The 16,556-nt window shown below is 43.3% G+C and overlaps 1 protein-coding gene across 1 annotated transcript in view; it reads left to right on the forward strand.

Moving 5' to 3' along the window:
- Positions 1–237: 237 nt before the first annotated feature.
- LOC146868581 (P2Y purinoceptor 4-like) overlaps positions 238–16,556 on the forward strand; it is a 97,986-nt gene continuing 81,667 nt past the window's right edge. The window contains exon 1 of the mRNA XM_085615750.1: positions 238–319. The gene's annotated coding sequence lies outside the window, so the exon portion shown is untranslated. The remainder of the gene's footprint in view (positions 320–16,556) is intronic.

The following is a 16,556-nucleotide window of genomic DNA, read 5'->3' on the forward strand; positions in this document are numbered from 1 at the left end:
GACAGTAGTAAAACAGCAAAGTTCCTGTAAATGCACGTTTTCATAGACTTGTAAAACCTTGAACGTGTTCCGAGAAGCACTCTGATACCAAAAGGAACAGAGAGCACGCGGCCACCTTTCTCGCCAGGAAGTGTTCCACCCATGGAGACATCTCCCATCTCTGGCTTATCACTGGATGACTCCTCAACCCACAACTGCTCAGGTTCACTTCTGCCTGGATCTCAACATCCTCCTCATCCTGCCTCTACTTTTATCTTGTTCTGGACACTACTAAGGTCTCAGTCCAGGTGAGAGAGGATCACAGCCAGACGAAGATGAGGTGAGTCCTTTAAGACCAGAAGTCCTCCTACATAGAACTGCAACAGCTGCCAAGCCTCTATCTGCTATTCTGCCAAGAGAGGGCTTGCAATATTCCCCACTTGCAGGGCACTTCTGCCCTTTCCTCCACCACCCACTCGTCCCCGGGCAGTATCCTCTGCTCCGTTTACCACCTGACCAGGTAGTAAATAGAAGTGTTTAACCCCATGAAGTTGTGAATTCCACGCGGTTGCATTACAAATAAAACGAAGCCTATATAGTTATTCCCCATTCGACTGGCTTTACCTTGTAATTGCAAGATACTGGTGAGGTGTTACAGCACGGTAAGGGCAATTATAGATGGAGAGTTTACATTCCACCAGTACAGTGCAAATCGTAATGAGGGCTTAAGTTTGAAAACGCATTACAAGCAAAATTGGTAATTCGCAGAGAAAGGTGTATCCTGATGTATAACTGCCTCTAGCTGCTAGGAACTCGCCCACCCCCGTCAGAGATGTATGACTGTGCTCTTGAATGCAGCGGTGCGGTGGTTCTGAGTTTAGAGTTTCTGCTATGAAAGTATGATGCTCACATTCAATTACAGCTGAGTGACCAGCTTTTGAAAACCTAAAACCAGGACATTCCACAAACATAGAAGTAGGACTACAATTTTGCATCATCCAAAGGGCACAGAATGACTGAATCGACAGTGCTCTCCACCATGGAAAATACAGACAATGAGGAACTAAGGGAAACTAAATGCACATTTTTCACGCAGTTTTATTTATGATACCCTAAATCCACTTGTGGGGGCTCTCTGAATTGGGATTGCAATGGATTATGATATTTATGTTATTTCACAAACAAAACATTTTAATGTTTTCCTTCCTGCAGAAAATATTTTTCAGTGTGTAATCCTCCCAACTTGAACACCCTGGAAATCTGAAAGTCTATGCGCTCCTACTATTTGTCTGTATTATTCACCATCTGGTCACCTGGGTCTGAGTTAAGAAGTGCAAACAAATGTGAGAAAGGCGTTGCAAATGTTTGTGAATACTTACAAAGCTACGCCCAAGTGGATATGTAGCTCATTAGCTTTGCATTTTCTCGGCCACTCTAATGACACTCCACTACTATACAAACTACACTTGTAAGAGGAAATCCTCATGCATAAATGACAGCTCAGCAGTCCAAACTATGCCGATCTTCACTTTTTGGGTCAGTAAGACCCGAATTGTGGGTGTCCATCAAATTCTAGGTTACCACCCCAACAGGAATTAGGAGTTTGCAGCACCTCTGCAATTTTCCCCACATCACTTTCAGCAACTCGAGCCTTCCAAAATGAGGAAGAAGGCTATGTGGTTACCAGAACATGCAGATTTTAGTGCATTAAGCACCAAAATCAGCATATCACTGCCCCATATCATATAATAGATGCTACTTATAGCACCTGGTAAATTCAGGTCCTCATGGAGTCAGAGTTTATCGGCTGCATTGATTATCGTGTCAAAGACCCGGCCACTTGCAATGAGGGCCTACAAGCCCTGTGTGCGGAGTTAGAATTTGTGGGTGGAAAAATATATGAGTATCAGCCATTAAAATTACCTCCATACATGTGGCTCTTTCTAATTCTTTAAAAGAAGAACATCTGATTTCTTCTAAGGGAACAGACTTCTGAACCGACCTCTGAGTAAAAGGACATCTTTAGAAGACACACAGATTTCGGAAACGTCTCATCAATGCGGTGCAATTTTGCATCATCATCTGCACTGACTGAACAGTGTGAAAATGACATTTGGATCGAGCAATCATTGCAAACATTGGAATGCACCTTTGAAAAGTTTATGTAATCTAGCGCAGTGGGTTACTGTACAGTGTAAAGAACAAGATGCTTTGTTCACAGTCACACATATGCAGATCTGTACCTTGGAAGTTGGATTAAAACCAGCTAACCTTTTCCACCTTCCTTCTACTTACGCTCAGACTTCATACATGTTTTCTGTCCCAATGCTAGGTGGTTTCCCAGTGATAAAACAGAGATGATGCAAAACAACACTGCTGTTCTTGAAACACAGAATCTAAAAAAAGTTTTGTTTGGGTGGGGGGCTTATCTTTCCTTTCTATAAGCAGTAAGGAAGGTATTTGAAGGACAAGGCACTCTACTCCCGATGCCACTGTTTAACTACTTCTACCATGCTCTGTTATGTTCCCCAGTGGGCTTCACGACCTGTGCATACCCTGGAGATCCCTGTAGTTGCTCTGTACTTATGATTAGAAGGCTCTGCAGATAGACGGTGCAATTTAAAGTGGACTCCTACCCATAGTGGAGGATGGCTAGCCCCTGCTTATGCCAGGCTGAAGGGTGGTGGCACCTAATTCTAGATCAGAAGTCCATTTGCTAACCCTGCCCAGGCGCAATATGTCCTGCATATAGGAGGTTTTAATTAAGCGTGGGTGAAATTTGAATTATAAATGTAAATAAATGTAAATGTTGTAGACTTATAAAGCGCACAGCTACCCCAGCAACGGGGTGTCCCGGTGCTGTAGACCGCTGGGGAACCCGTCCTGACTATCCCTGTGAGATGGTCCCTTTCTGGGTATCTCCAAGGTGAAACCAGGCATCCCCGGCGTCTGTGGGGGGCCGTTGTAGAGATGAGGCAAGCTTAATGCCCAGAGATGCCGAGTGTGTTCCTGGTTAGAATAGGTACCGAGGCGAGAATTATCGAGTCCGTTTTGACCCTGGTCCACGACCCTGCCGCGTCGGGAATTGAACCCTGGTCCCTGGCCGATTCTCTGCTTACGGGTCTGCCGCCTCTAACTAGTGAGCCACACCTCTCCTCTAATTGGAGCAATTTCGGTAATTTTGCATGTGATGCGAAATTACTGGAAACTAATTGGGAATGCCCGTTTGTATCATTTTTAGTAATTTGTGGCAAAATGCACAGGAACAGAGAGCAAGTAGCAGCTGACTGCCGGTGTTCGTGTTCTGTTTCATTTACAGCTATCTTCTTAGTGCAAAATGGATCTTCCGGCTCCTCCTGGAGGCGAGGGGGTGTTTTTCGCATAATTCCACATAATCTGCCATACTTTTGACGCTATTTCCGTCATCATGCTACAGCAAATGACACCCACCCCTAGTTTTAATACCCCTCCCTACCCCTGATAAGGAAATGGGGTTTAAGAGAGGGGCAGAGGTGCATGTGTGCAAGAACATGTGTGCATGCGTGTTACACATGAAGTAGGTACCTTAGAAACCTTGTTCTGAAAGAATGGTGTCCCAGGATACATCGAAGACTACACAACATGGTATTTCCCTTTCAGGTTTACTTTGCCCATCTTGTCATTGCTTTGAGCTGGTGGTTGCCGGTTAACTTTGAGAGGGACCCAAAGCACCAAAGGAGAAGGGTACCAAAACAGACCTTAGTCATATGAAAACCGCCTTTGGGTAAACACACACACAATAATCCACGCTTACACTAGGAACCCTGTGTCACCAATGTGAAAACAATGAATATAGAAACCTCGTGATCAAGTCATCAAATGGACAGTACAAATGTATTCAATATATTGTTATGTACAAAATTTATATTAAAAATATATGTTAAAAATAACAATCCCTTTCTAAATTCATTTGATAATAACAATATTGCAAAACCTTAAAATAATTAATTTTGATCTACTAGCTTAAAAAACAAGTATCTTTTAGCAGCAACAATACAAAGTTGGGAGAACAAGCAGGAAAATAGTTCCTAGTCATAGAAAAGACCACTAAATCTGGATCAAAAACAGTTATTCTGTATATTGAGAGATTTTATCATCAATAATCATAGTCCACATAGATTTGTAGTGGGCCTTCCTTGCTAGAGCACCGACGCGTTTAGGTGGGTACTATATTATGACCATCACCTTCTTCAGGAAAAACACAATAGCTCCCAGTAAAACACAAATTATTGGGTGGAATCCACCAGATAGGACTAAATGAGCCTCAAATTTGAACCAACGTGGGCAAATATCTATTTCTTGCTCCAACGAGTATCTCATTAATTTTATCGACTTTTATTCCAGACCATGACTCACCTTCTGATTATAAATAAAAGGCACGATCTGGTTGACTATACATCCAGATCACCGGCTGAAATGAGGGGGTAGTCATAGATAGATTCTTTTATAAAAATCCAGTTCGTCTGAATATTTTAAAGTGTTATGATTTATTTAATCTTCCGCCCATTTTAAGTCAGTATAATCATGTGGGTAGTGTTAAAGTCTCACTCCAGTTTTGTTATCTCTGTTCATTGTATTAATACACATATTATTGTATGTGTGTTTACCCAAAGGGGGTTTTTGTATGACTATGGAGCACATTTGAGCCTGTTTTGACACTATTAGATCTGAAGTAACTTTAGAAGTGTAGTTTGTGAATAGCAATGGTCTTACTTTTTGCGGGTGTCTGTTTTGTTAGCATACCCCTCCCTAAACCCCACCTTAAATTTCTCTAAGCACCTCCCACTTAGTAGTAGATACTCCCCATTTTCCCACTATTCTCCCTTGTCCCTTTTACATTTACTACTAACTAGTAAACTTACATGTGCAGAGATCTCTTAATAGAAAGGATAGGTGTGGCGGGGGTGAGATCTCCATCCCTATGGTTTGTGAATTGCGTTTTGTAGTAAGTAGCACTACTGTACCACTACTTTACGTGCTACATAATGTAGTTTGTGACCCAGGAATGGCATACTCCTGAGCTCAGGAAAGTAGTGCTTTGGCAGCCTGGACTGGAATGGTCAGAATATCAAGCACAAAACTATTGTGCTACCAATATATTTTATTAAGCCTCTTCATTCAGGTAGCATACAATTTGGGTTATCCATTCCCAGTGTTGGGATTCTAGTGACCTGTGTTTTTGGAGTGATTTTACAAATTCTCAGCATACTTGTGTCAAACCCAGTGAGTTTTCCAGCCTTTTATACAGAGACACTAAGAAACTAGGGTAAAGGGCAGACATATCATTAAAGGCTTGATACGTTATCTTGCACCTGTGCATCATTGATGTGAACGGTAAACAAAGTGTATAGTAAGAGACTGGAGATGAGAGAGCTCCTGAAGTTAATCAAGAAAGCATGGACCAAAGGAGGCAGGGATACAAACTCGAAATTTCAGAGTTGAGAGACCGCCGGGACCTCCTTTTACCACGTGATATGGAATTGTGCTAACATATCATCATACTGGCAACAATTCTATAACCTCATTGCCTGGGCAGTGATGCCCAAGTCACGGGACCCTAGGGTGCAAACGCTGAGTATCATGGATGAGTGGACCTCAATCAGAGCACAACGAACGTTGGCCAGATAGACTTTCTGATAGATGAAGATAACATAGCCAGACACTGGAGCCAGGCACTACCATCACCAGTGGACAAGTGGATTAATGGTATGCATTTCTGCACAGCGGCAGGATTAATAATTTCTAAGTGTAGGGGTTGGGAGATGAAATATATAAGAATACGGACCCCATGGACTTCCTGTGATGATCTCCGCTCATATATGTAAGGATGGGATTTGATTGAGAGCCTTGTCTTGCATCAGTATTATATTAATGTGTATCCTCTGCATGGCCTTAATGCTGAATGCAATCCACGGTCTCTTGATTTTACTGTTTATTTATACTGAAAGCAATAAAAAAAAATTGTTATGTAAAAAAAAAAGCATGGACCCTTCCCAGATGAAACAACATTGGCCACAGGGCCCTTTGTTAGTTGACCGACAACTTTATAACAAATAAGTATAAAATAATTTCTAGGGGTTGTATCTTGGCCCAAGAAAGTGCATGGCCCTTCTTTGTTTTGTGGCATCCTTATTGTAAGTCCTTAGATCCCAATATGTGAATAAAAGAGTTGCTCTCTTTAAAGGATATAGCTACGACAGTCCATTGAGCTCATTGTATGTAATCGCCTGGTGTTGGAACTCCAATTCTTCTTTCAACTCCTAGAATTAAGGCCTGAATACAAGTTTGGCAGTGCGGGAGCTGGGTGGTGCACCACCGCCCTGCTCCCGCACCGCCAAACTCGACTGCCGCCCACCCACCACATTAGGAGTTTTCCCCTGGTCTGGCGGGCGGTCCTTTGGCGTTCCCACTGCAGTGCCTTTCACAAAGGCATCACAATGAGAGCGTCAAAGCCTATTACTGCATGGCATGGACAGTGAAGTCAATGCCCTGCAGGAAAGGGGGTGCCCCCTTGCATGTATCCCATGGGCCATGAGGCACCAGGGGGTCCTGTAGGGCCCCCTTTGTTTCCCAATGCAGCCTAACTGCTGCAGTTAGGAGCCCAGCAAGGGAACTTGTAATATGCTTGGCGGTGCTACGTCATCACCGCCAAGCATATTACTACCTGAAGACCGCCGCACCATCGCCAGGGATCACGAAACCCTGGTGGCTGCGGCGGTTTACTCACGGTCCAACTGCCCTACTCGTAATACGGCGGTTGGACCACTGGGTTTGGAACTCAGAATCAGGCACTTAGTCTTCACTGCTCACCCATTTTACAATCACAGAGTAATGTATACAAACAGAGTGACTAGGCTATCCAATTGAAGTACGCCAGAGTCCAAGGCCTTGTAGCAAAAGTGGTAAATAAAAACATTCCTAACCATTAACCACTTACCGCTACCAGAGCTACTGAAAAGGCCCTACAGTTTCCCCCCTGTATCCCACCACCATTTTCTCTTTGTTACGCTCTGCTTTATTTTGGTTATGTTTATGTTATGTTTTGGTTGGGTTATGTTATGTTTTGGCATGTTATGATATGGTTATGTTTTGGTTATGGTTATGGTAGGTTATGTTATGCTATGGTATGGTATGGTATGATGTGGTATGTATGTTATCTTTGTTATTGCTATGTTATATTATCTTATACAAATGTATACAATGCATAGCTACCCTGAGGCTTCCCAGCGATAAGCAAGTCGAGTGTGCATCCTCAATTGTCTAGAGCTGGAGTCTACGTTAAACCAATGAGGGTAGAGGTAAGGAGAGCCAACTTATGTTTTGGTTATGTTACTTTACATTAGGTAAATAACTATTTTAAAAGGGCACTCACACCACCCGAAGGATTCTTGGTGCGTGGCTTTCTCTCTCACTTGGAAAGTAATTTTTTTAACTCAAGCTCTACATATTTCCGTATATTGCTATTATCAGTTCCTTGCAGGCCTCACCTCCATGCTTTATTCTTTTTTAAACTTTCTGTAAACATTGTTTTGATTAAAGCCCAACATTTGCATATGGCTACCAGGTCACTCGCTTCTTTTTGCAGCCTACTTTATTTCTTTTTACTGTTGCAAAATTCCGATGTAAGAAGGATTTTTCCTGTACTTTATAAAAAAAAATCAAGAAGGGCACCCCATGCTTGTGTTCGGATGCATAGACAGCTACCATGGAATGGTTTGCTACACTTCATCAAAACAAAGATTCCATGGGTGGCCATGTCTGGATGGCTTTGGCCATAAACTATGCTAAAACAAGCAGTAGCAAAGCCAATAGCTAAGTGAGCACTCACATTTGAAAGTCAGAATCAAGTGCTTTTTCATTGCTTGTGTTAATGGAACCAGTCTTCTGCTCTCTTGGGGGTCTAAGCATTTACATAGAATGTCCTTGACCTCCTCCTCTGGCATGCCCCTTTTGTCTTTAATTGCTTCACACCAGTAAAGGCTGGTGTGCAGTCGGAATGGTGAGGCGGGGAGGGCAAAGAAAACAGTGAAAGAAAAAAAAAGTAAAGTGAAAAGAACTTACCTGCCGTATTGCGCCTGCCGAAACGCAGCTCTTCTACTTCTTCCTCGCTGCAGGCAGAGGCCGGCAGCCTCCCCTGCTGCCAATCATAATGTTGCTCTCATGCATAAGAGCAGCATCATTATTGGCCTGGGTGCTGAGGGTTTGCACTCCCAGGGAGACTGGGAGCCTCTCCCTGATCTCTATCCAACCCAGCAATGCCTCTGGGTTGGAAACAGCTTCACTGCACATGTGGATTTGGCAAGCATGAGACTGCTGGCCAAACTCACATGCGCACTGAAGGCAGTACTCACCACTCCCCCTCCTGACCTGTCCTGCTATGGCCCCACCCCCAAGCCTCATGAAATTAAAGAAAAATAAAATGATAATTAACGAGTTTTATTATCGTTTTATTTGTCAAAATTTGAGGCTGGCAGGGAGGATGACGCTCTTCCACCATAGCAGAGGAGCCACCGCTGCTTCACACCCTGGACATCACACGCCTTTAGACACACCCACTTCTCGTTCTCATGGGACACTGTTTCACCATACGAGCAGCTCCATCCAGTCAAGATGCCAGGGGGAGGCCCTCACTATGAGCACAATGACTCAAGGAAAGTTTCCATGAATGGGCACATGGCCCAAGACTTCATAACTGTGGGTAAGTCCCTCATTTATTGATTTTGTACAGAGCCCATTTATTGATTTTGTTTATACTTAGCCAAATAACCAGCTCTAACCATCAACCTGCCCACCTTTGGAACTGGAATACAAGTGCTGAAATATGCTGGGGTTAGTTAGCATGGGCAAATATGTCACAACCTTACGAAAACCTCCTCTGCTGTCATAACAGAGGTATAAACTGCAATGTCATATATGCATGCGCTTAGGTGATTTACAATGTATGTTTCGCTTATGGAAACAACATTTCTGTGTCCATCTACCTGCCACTTGAAGGCAAGAAATGTTATACTCAATACCTAAAGACACACAATTGATGGACGGAATGCAGAACAAATCAAAACATTCACCCCAGTCAAGAGATCTGGGTTAAATCCATCATTCTTTTGCTCACCATGCCACCTCAGTTTAGACCTGGCCATATGCAAATCAGTCTTGACCCTGTGCCTCACGGGAACAGTCCAGCCCGAACTGCCAGGCCAGGCCCCCCCTGGACCGGAAACAAGCATCCTAGGACCGGTTTCGGGGTTCCACCCCTCTTCAGCCATGAGAGCTTGATTCCAGTGGCACAGTGAGCCCGGGACCCACGTCTGGGCATACTCGGCGCACTTAGGGCAAGAAAGCAAAAGACACACAATTGATGGACGGAATGCAGAACAAATCAAAACATTCACCCCCAGTCAAGAGATCTGGGTTAAATCCATCATTCTTTTGCTCACCATGCCACCCCGGTTTAGACCTGACCATATGCAAATCAGTCTTGACCCTGTGCTTCATGGGAACAGTCCAGCCCGAACTGCAAAGCCAGGCCCTCCCTGGACCGGAAACACGCATCCTAGGACCGGTTTTGGGGTTTCACCCCTCTTCTGTCAGGATAGCCTGATTCCAGTGGCACAGTGAGCCCGGGACCCACGTCTGGGCATACCCGGCGCACTTAGGGCGAGAAAGCAAAAGACACACAATTGATGGACGGAATGCAGAACAAATCAAAACATTCAACCCCAGTCAAGAGATATGGGTTAAATCCATCATTCTTTTGCTCACCATGCCACCCCAGTTTAGACCTGGCCATATGCAAATCAGTCTTGACCCTGTGCCTCATGGGAACAGTCCAGCCCGAACTGCCAAGCCGGGCCCTCCCTGGACCGGAAACAAGCATCCTAGGACCGGTTTCGGGGTTTCACCCTTCTTCAGCCATGAGAGCTTGATTCCAGTGGCACAGTGAACCCGGGACCCACGTCTGGGCAGACCCGGAGCACTTAATACCTAAGCCTAAATTAAAAAAATAATATAAGGATCTATAAACTTATACTAGATATATATTAATAATGTTCTCCATGCAATTAAACAAATGTAGCTTGCTTTGAGAAACTACGCACAAAATTATCGTTCACATTTAGAAACAAGTAAATAAATAAAATCCACAATGACGTCTCATATAAGATGCCAATGGGTCATGCAGGGATCTCAATGGTTTGTGATCATGTTAAGTTTCTACTAATACTCTGAAACAGCATCCTGAAAACGTGACCACAATAAAAAAACAACATTAAACTATTATCATAGATGGAAATGTGAAAGGACACTTTAGAATTTATTTTTACCTAATATAGAGCACATGTATATTTTGTAACCCTGGGTGGAGCTATTAGTAGTATTCCATGGAATTTCATGGATTTAGTGGAAAACTCTGAAATTCCACGGAGCTCCATGACCTGGCGTAGTGCACCACCCTGCACCCCCACCCTCCTGCACCCCCTCGCATCCCCCGAGTAGTAGGGCCTGACCTTACCTGTCCTGGGCATCCTCCCTATAACAGTGTCAAGCATGCCTTCACGCATGCGCACTGCAGTTCTTCCTGTTAATTGAATTCTAGGAGCCAGCCGGAGCAGCGGGAGACGAGTGCAGCCAGCAGCAGGAGTAGGTAAGTCCTACAACCCTGTCTTCCTGGCACCAGTAAACTCCGCCCTGCTGCGAGTGCAGAGTTTTTGAAAACATCGCACTCCAAAAACGTCGCAAACTCTGCTGGCGGAGTGGAGTTAGCTGCCAAGGCTTAATATTTTGCACATATTCAGTGGTGTTTGACATTGAAAATTACTCAAAATTATAACATTTAAATAAAAGGGGAAGTATGTTTCGATAAAACATTAAGAATCGTCAGTATCTGAAGAAGTCAAATAAATGATCTGCTTTTGGTGTGATAATACTTTCCTAATACTTCTCTATTAAGTATGAAATGGCTTGCAAAAAGCATTATGTCTGTCTCAAACTGGAATCCTTTAGATGTGCTAACACCTGGGGCAGATGTACTAATATCTGCCACAATTTAGAGCAGTAACCCATGCTCCTAGGCTGCATTGCGTGAGAGGGAGAGAGCCTGACAGCACCATATCTATTTAGCCATATTTTATCCATATTTTATCAGAATTCTTGGCTTGTTGACAGCAGCTACCATTTTAAAGAGTGCAGCCTCCATCATGCTTTCACTATGTCCTCTACGTGATTTTATAAGGGTAGAGACTAAGGGGCACATTAGCAGGAACCTCGTTAAAATTATCGCCGTTACAGCAGCAGGAAACTGCCGCTAAAACGGCGATAATGGGCTTGCTAATATGCGTTATAGAATTCCAATAGAAGCCCAGGTTAGATGTCCTGTACATCTAACTTGGGGTTCTATTGGAATTCTATAACGCATATTAGCAAGCCCATTATCGCCGTGCCGCTAAAACTGCGATAATTTTGACGAGGTTCTTGCTAATATGCCCCTAAGGGCCTTATTTAAAGTATGGTAGATGGGCTACTTCCTTAAAATGTGATGGATATTCTAGTATTACTAGTGCCATAGTGTATAATGCACTCTTAGTATTGCATGCAGGACATCTGCCATAGTTCTAATGAAGAATCCCATCTCCCAAGCTCTAACTAAGGCCCTAAACATGTATATTGAGTTTGGTCAGTGGCAGTCATACATTGATCTATAAGATGAGATGCACTAGATACCTAGATAGTAACTTGAGGTCTACCGCTTAATTTCCTCTCTGCGGTTCAAAGAATTACCAGTGTGACAGGGCCATCAGCAGGGGCAGTTCCTGCGCTAAAGCGGAAGAGCATCAGCCCACTACCAGGAGCAGCAAAGAAAGGAAAAAATAAAATGATAATAACGGAATGTTATTATATTTGTATTTTCTCCTTCTGCAGTGGCAGTGCGTGAGGGGGTGGGGCAGAGCTGCAGGGGAGGAGTGGTAGAACACTCCTGTGCGCAATGACTGTTTGGTCGGCACTCTTGGGCCGCCCAAAACAGTCATGCGCACTCCCTGTTCTCCATGCAGGCTGAATTATAGTCTGCATGGAGAACCTGCCCACCCCTCCAGCCCGTGGCTGAGCACCGTGTTACGGCGTTCAGACCAATCACAACACTGCATGCGGCGCTGTGTTTGGCTCATGGGTGGGAGCTTGGCTGCCTGCTTCCTGTTTTGACCTGGTGTCGGACACAGGTAGGCAGGAAAGAAGATGTGGGTCCTCGCGGCGGCAAGGTGAGTTTTATTTTTTAAACTATTTTTAAAAAGCAGCCAACGACCCCCGCCCCGCGTGTCAGCCTCCCGCTCCCCCACGCACAAGACCTGTCAGCTGCCCCTGGACATCAGGTTAGTTTGATGCTCTATTTTCTCTTGTCTGGCACAACTGTGCAAAGTAACTGAGTGCAGGCAGCAGATGTGAGTTCTCTCCCATTTCCAAAACAGAGACACCTGCATCTGAAGTGTGTCTCACCTATTGACCTTCCGGGTCTATAGCAAAAGAGCACATAAGTATGTTGAAAATACTCTGAACATTGCTGTTCCCTGTGCACCATTTTTGCACTAGAGGAAAGCTCAATGTTTCTGGCCGTATTTTATTTTCATTTTACCGGAACTTCGTAGCAAGGTGGGTGAGGTGGAGCATAAAGAACAGGAACGATCCTTTCTGTCGCGACCTCTCCTCTGGCGCCGGGAAACCTCTGGGTAGCTGTGCGCCTTATAAATTTAATTTAATAATAATAATAATAATAATAATACGCTGCGCTACGCGTTTTTGCACTGTGCTACGTGCAATTCGCGTAGCACGTAGTTGCACAAACTACGCGAGCGTAGCGTAGTCCTACACCCAGGGTTAGTGTAGACATAAGCACCAATAGAATACTGCGACCAGATGTAGATGCAGTTGAAGGCTCTTTTAGGGATAATACAACTGACACGTTACATCCTATAGACTTTTCCAAGGCTTCTGTATGTCGAAAGCAACTTTTCTTGCAAAGAAGGTATTGTTTAATTGTCAATTGCAAACTTTTGTGTACCTCTGATGAGGTGAAGTGACAGTAGGCTGACGTTGTGTGCAATTTATAACACAATTTCTTGAGAACCGTAATAAAAAGAAAACTTGTCCCACTTTATCTTTTGTGACTTATTGATCACATACTTATACCATTCTTTTGGACTCTAGTCCTATCCATCTATAATTCCCTCCATCCTTTCTTTCTTTTCTATCCATCCATCTATTAATTAATCCTTTTTTCTGTTTTTGTCTCTCCTGTTTTCCCTACATTGATCCAAAATCATCCATATTTTTTGCTCTTATCAACCTATCCACCTCTCCATCCTTCTCTCCCACCAACTTCCCACCCAACTATCTTGTTATTCTTCTCCCTATCAATCCATTTTCCTCTCATTTTCTTTCATCCAGTTATCCTTCTTTTCATCCACCCACATATTTCTCCATCCATAATTCTAGTTTTTCATGTAGAGTCCATCCATCACTCCAACCTGCTCTCCACCCACCCATGTATCTCCCTTCCGTCCATTTTACCACAGACCCATCCATCCATCTTTCCATCCCTTTCTTTTGTGCTCTCGTTTCATTTGTTCACTCCACAGATTCATCATATTACTTTCCTGCAGTTGCATTCATGAGCTTCTATTTGGGGACCTCACTCCGAAAGGAACAGTAAACCTCAATTTAAATGCTATATGTGTTATATTTCATGTATGGGGACCACTGATGTATTCTTGTTGCATGCAATCTACAGTTTCCTAGCAACGGAGTTTCACTGGGGATTCTAGATTGTGGATTCCTCAGTGAGGCTTGGCTGTGGAGCTGGGAAGATACATCTGGGGGTTTGTTCTCTTTACTTCATTAAATCTACATTTCATCTATCTTGGATGTATCCTGTGATCTTTAAAAATATTACACAGAATTCCCCATTAACACTCACCACTGCTCAGGCCGCTTAAGTGGGGTTTTCATAATGCCCCAGACTCTTTGAGACATGTATTAATCCTTTCTAAAGCCATTGCTTTTCTTTGCTTCCTATTGATTCCTACATCTCCAACTGGATGCCTTGTCAGGATACTGGTAGAATGGAGGTTTTGTGTTTGGTTTTACAACGCCTGATTTTTGTAGAGTTTGAAATGTACTCTTTGCTTTCATGTACTCTCCAGGTACCTTAGAGGCCTTGTATTTAGCTATGGCCACTGATTGTTTGCCAGTTTAAAAAGACTTCTTTTTCCACCTGAGATAATTCTAAATGTGTCTTTGTATACAGGCCTTTGAAGGCTTATTTAAGTTTGGAAAGCAACAGCACTGTTTAATTTGTAAAAGAAAGAGTGCTAGTGCTGAAGCTCTGCTCAGCACCCTGCAGCCGATTCAATTACATGTCAGTACATCGAATATCAAGGCTGGTTGTCTTAAATCCAAATACTCTAGAATGGTTCAGCACACACTTGTTCAGTCACTAATACATGTAGCACATTCTTTTAGTCCATTTTATACAGGTAAAGAACAGTAGAACAACTTCACAATGGACAACAAATGTAAGAGTCGTTTCTTCTTCCAGAATTTCTTTATTCTTTATTAGTGAGTTTTTTCTTTAAAATCACAGCATGAGATTGGTAGCCAACGCGTTTCGTCCACCTGGGACCATTCTAGGGTATTTGGTTTGGGAAATTGATTTTCCAACATAGAGGGGTAGGAGGGGCACACCTCTGGTTCTTTGCACCACTATATAGCTCATCATTATTTTCACTACCCCGTGTGGACGACTGCAGGACTAGCGTGCCCTGACCCTTCTTCCTGTTGTTTGATTTGTCTTAAATCCAGCTTGTGCCTTTCTAATCTACCTCCAGACACTCCCTGGCCCTTTACCTCACTTTTTGGAAGTTCCCGCTTTCTCCCTTTGCAACGGTTTTGCAGTCTTTCTCTTCCTCCGTTTTTCCGATCTGTATGTTTTTCTCTCCTGCCCTTGGAAAGTATCAGCTGAAAAAATGAGTGCTGGTCTCCAAAAATAAGTGTGGGTGCCCCCCACCAGAGACCAACTGCTCATATTAAGCACTAAGCAATGGAAAATCCTCCAATTTCTAGAATTAATGCTAAATTTGCAAGAGAGTCTTCCAGCAGGATTCCATTCACCATACTATCACAATTATGAAGGAAGTTCCACTGGCAGATCCCCTCCAGATGTAGCACTTCCCGCACAAACTGGAGGATTTACTGTTATGACAAACTCAGTTTAAAACAAGTTGCAAACCTGTGCTCCTCATAGGAAGTGTGCTGCTTCTAAAAGGGTTTTTTATTTGGGAATTCATTGAAGGGTTGTTATATGGCCGTTCGGGTCATTGTCGACATTGCTAAGTTAGCATGAGCTCTGCTGCCATGATGTTGCTTTTGCACACGTTACTACAAGGCTTTATTTTCAAGACTCTTTTTGTGCCTTTCACATGAGAACTGTCTGCTTTCTGCGTTCTGTGCCTATTCCTGGAGTTTAGTCTGAACACGATGTGCAAGGTCGATAAACAATGCCCCTTGTTATTCTGTTCTGGTCAGTCCCTAGCACCTAGACAAAACATGCTAACACAGCTGCCCTGCTGGAAACTCGTGTTCTGATATTACGGGGATGCATGTTGTTCTATATACACACTTGGAGAGGGACCTTTCCAGGGAGTAGAGTTATGCTGTCCCTATGATGTAAAACTACCATCTAGGCACTAGGATATGGGTCTACTGACAAAACCCAGAGATCTTCCTATATATAAGAAAACCTCTTCTTACCAAGGGGAGTGTGGTTAGGCCTTATAGCCCTTTATCCACTGTCTGATATACAATGACATCCTCTTTTATAATCTATGGAATTGTAACAATGCTAACTGTTTTAGGTTTATGCATTTTGCTGCTGGTAGTGTCTTGTCTACTGCATTATAGAGCACAGTAATTAAAATAAACATTTTGAACTATAACAGTGACTCTGTCAATTTGTATTGTGGACAATTACGAGTGAGTGAGCGAAAGGGTACGTCTTGCTACCACGATTCCTGGGAGAGTCGGGAGTGTTGTGTTCTGGGTTGTCTTGGCCTTTGTAGCCTCATGATTATGTAGGGGAACGAATGAGACACTATAGTTAGTCAGTTTGGGGATTTTGGGTACTGAGGTGGTAGGAAGGTTTAGCCCTATATACCAAAGTCCTGTTTTCCTGCTCATTGTTCTGTGTGTGTGCAGAATCCTGTGGTTGCAAACCATTGATACATAACACTTCTACTCGCAATTAGGAGACACCCCTTTCATGGTCCTTCCTAATTGTGAATCCTAGTGGATCAAAAAGCCCATTTCGCAAGCTGGAAAGGCATTTCTGATGTGCACAATAGGTTTAGAATATTGCACATAATAGTAATGTGTTTGCAAACCATGTGATTTTGTGAATCACAAGGTTTGTGAACAAAATAGTGTTTAAAGCATTGGGTCCCAAATTCTGAGACATTCCTTGAACTGTAAAAATATTTAAAGTACAACAGGAAAAG

Source organism: Triturus cristatus, chromosome 1_2, assembly GCF_964204655.1.
Source record: "Triturus cristatus chromosome 1_2, aTriCri1.1, whole genome shotgun sequence".
Taxonomy (NCBI): domain Eukaryota; kingdom Metazoa; phylum Chordata; class Amphibia; order Caudata; family Salamandridae; genus Triturus; species Triturus cristatus.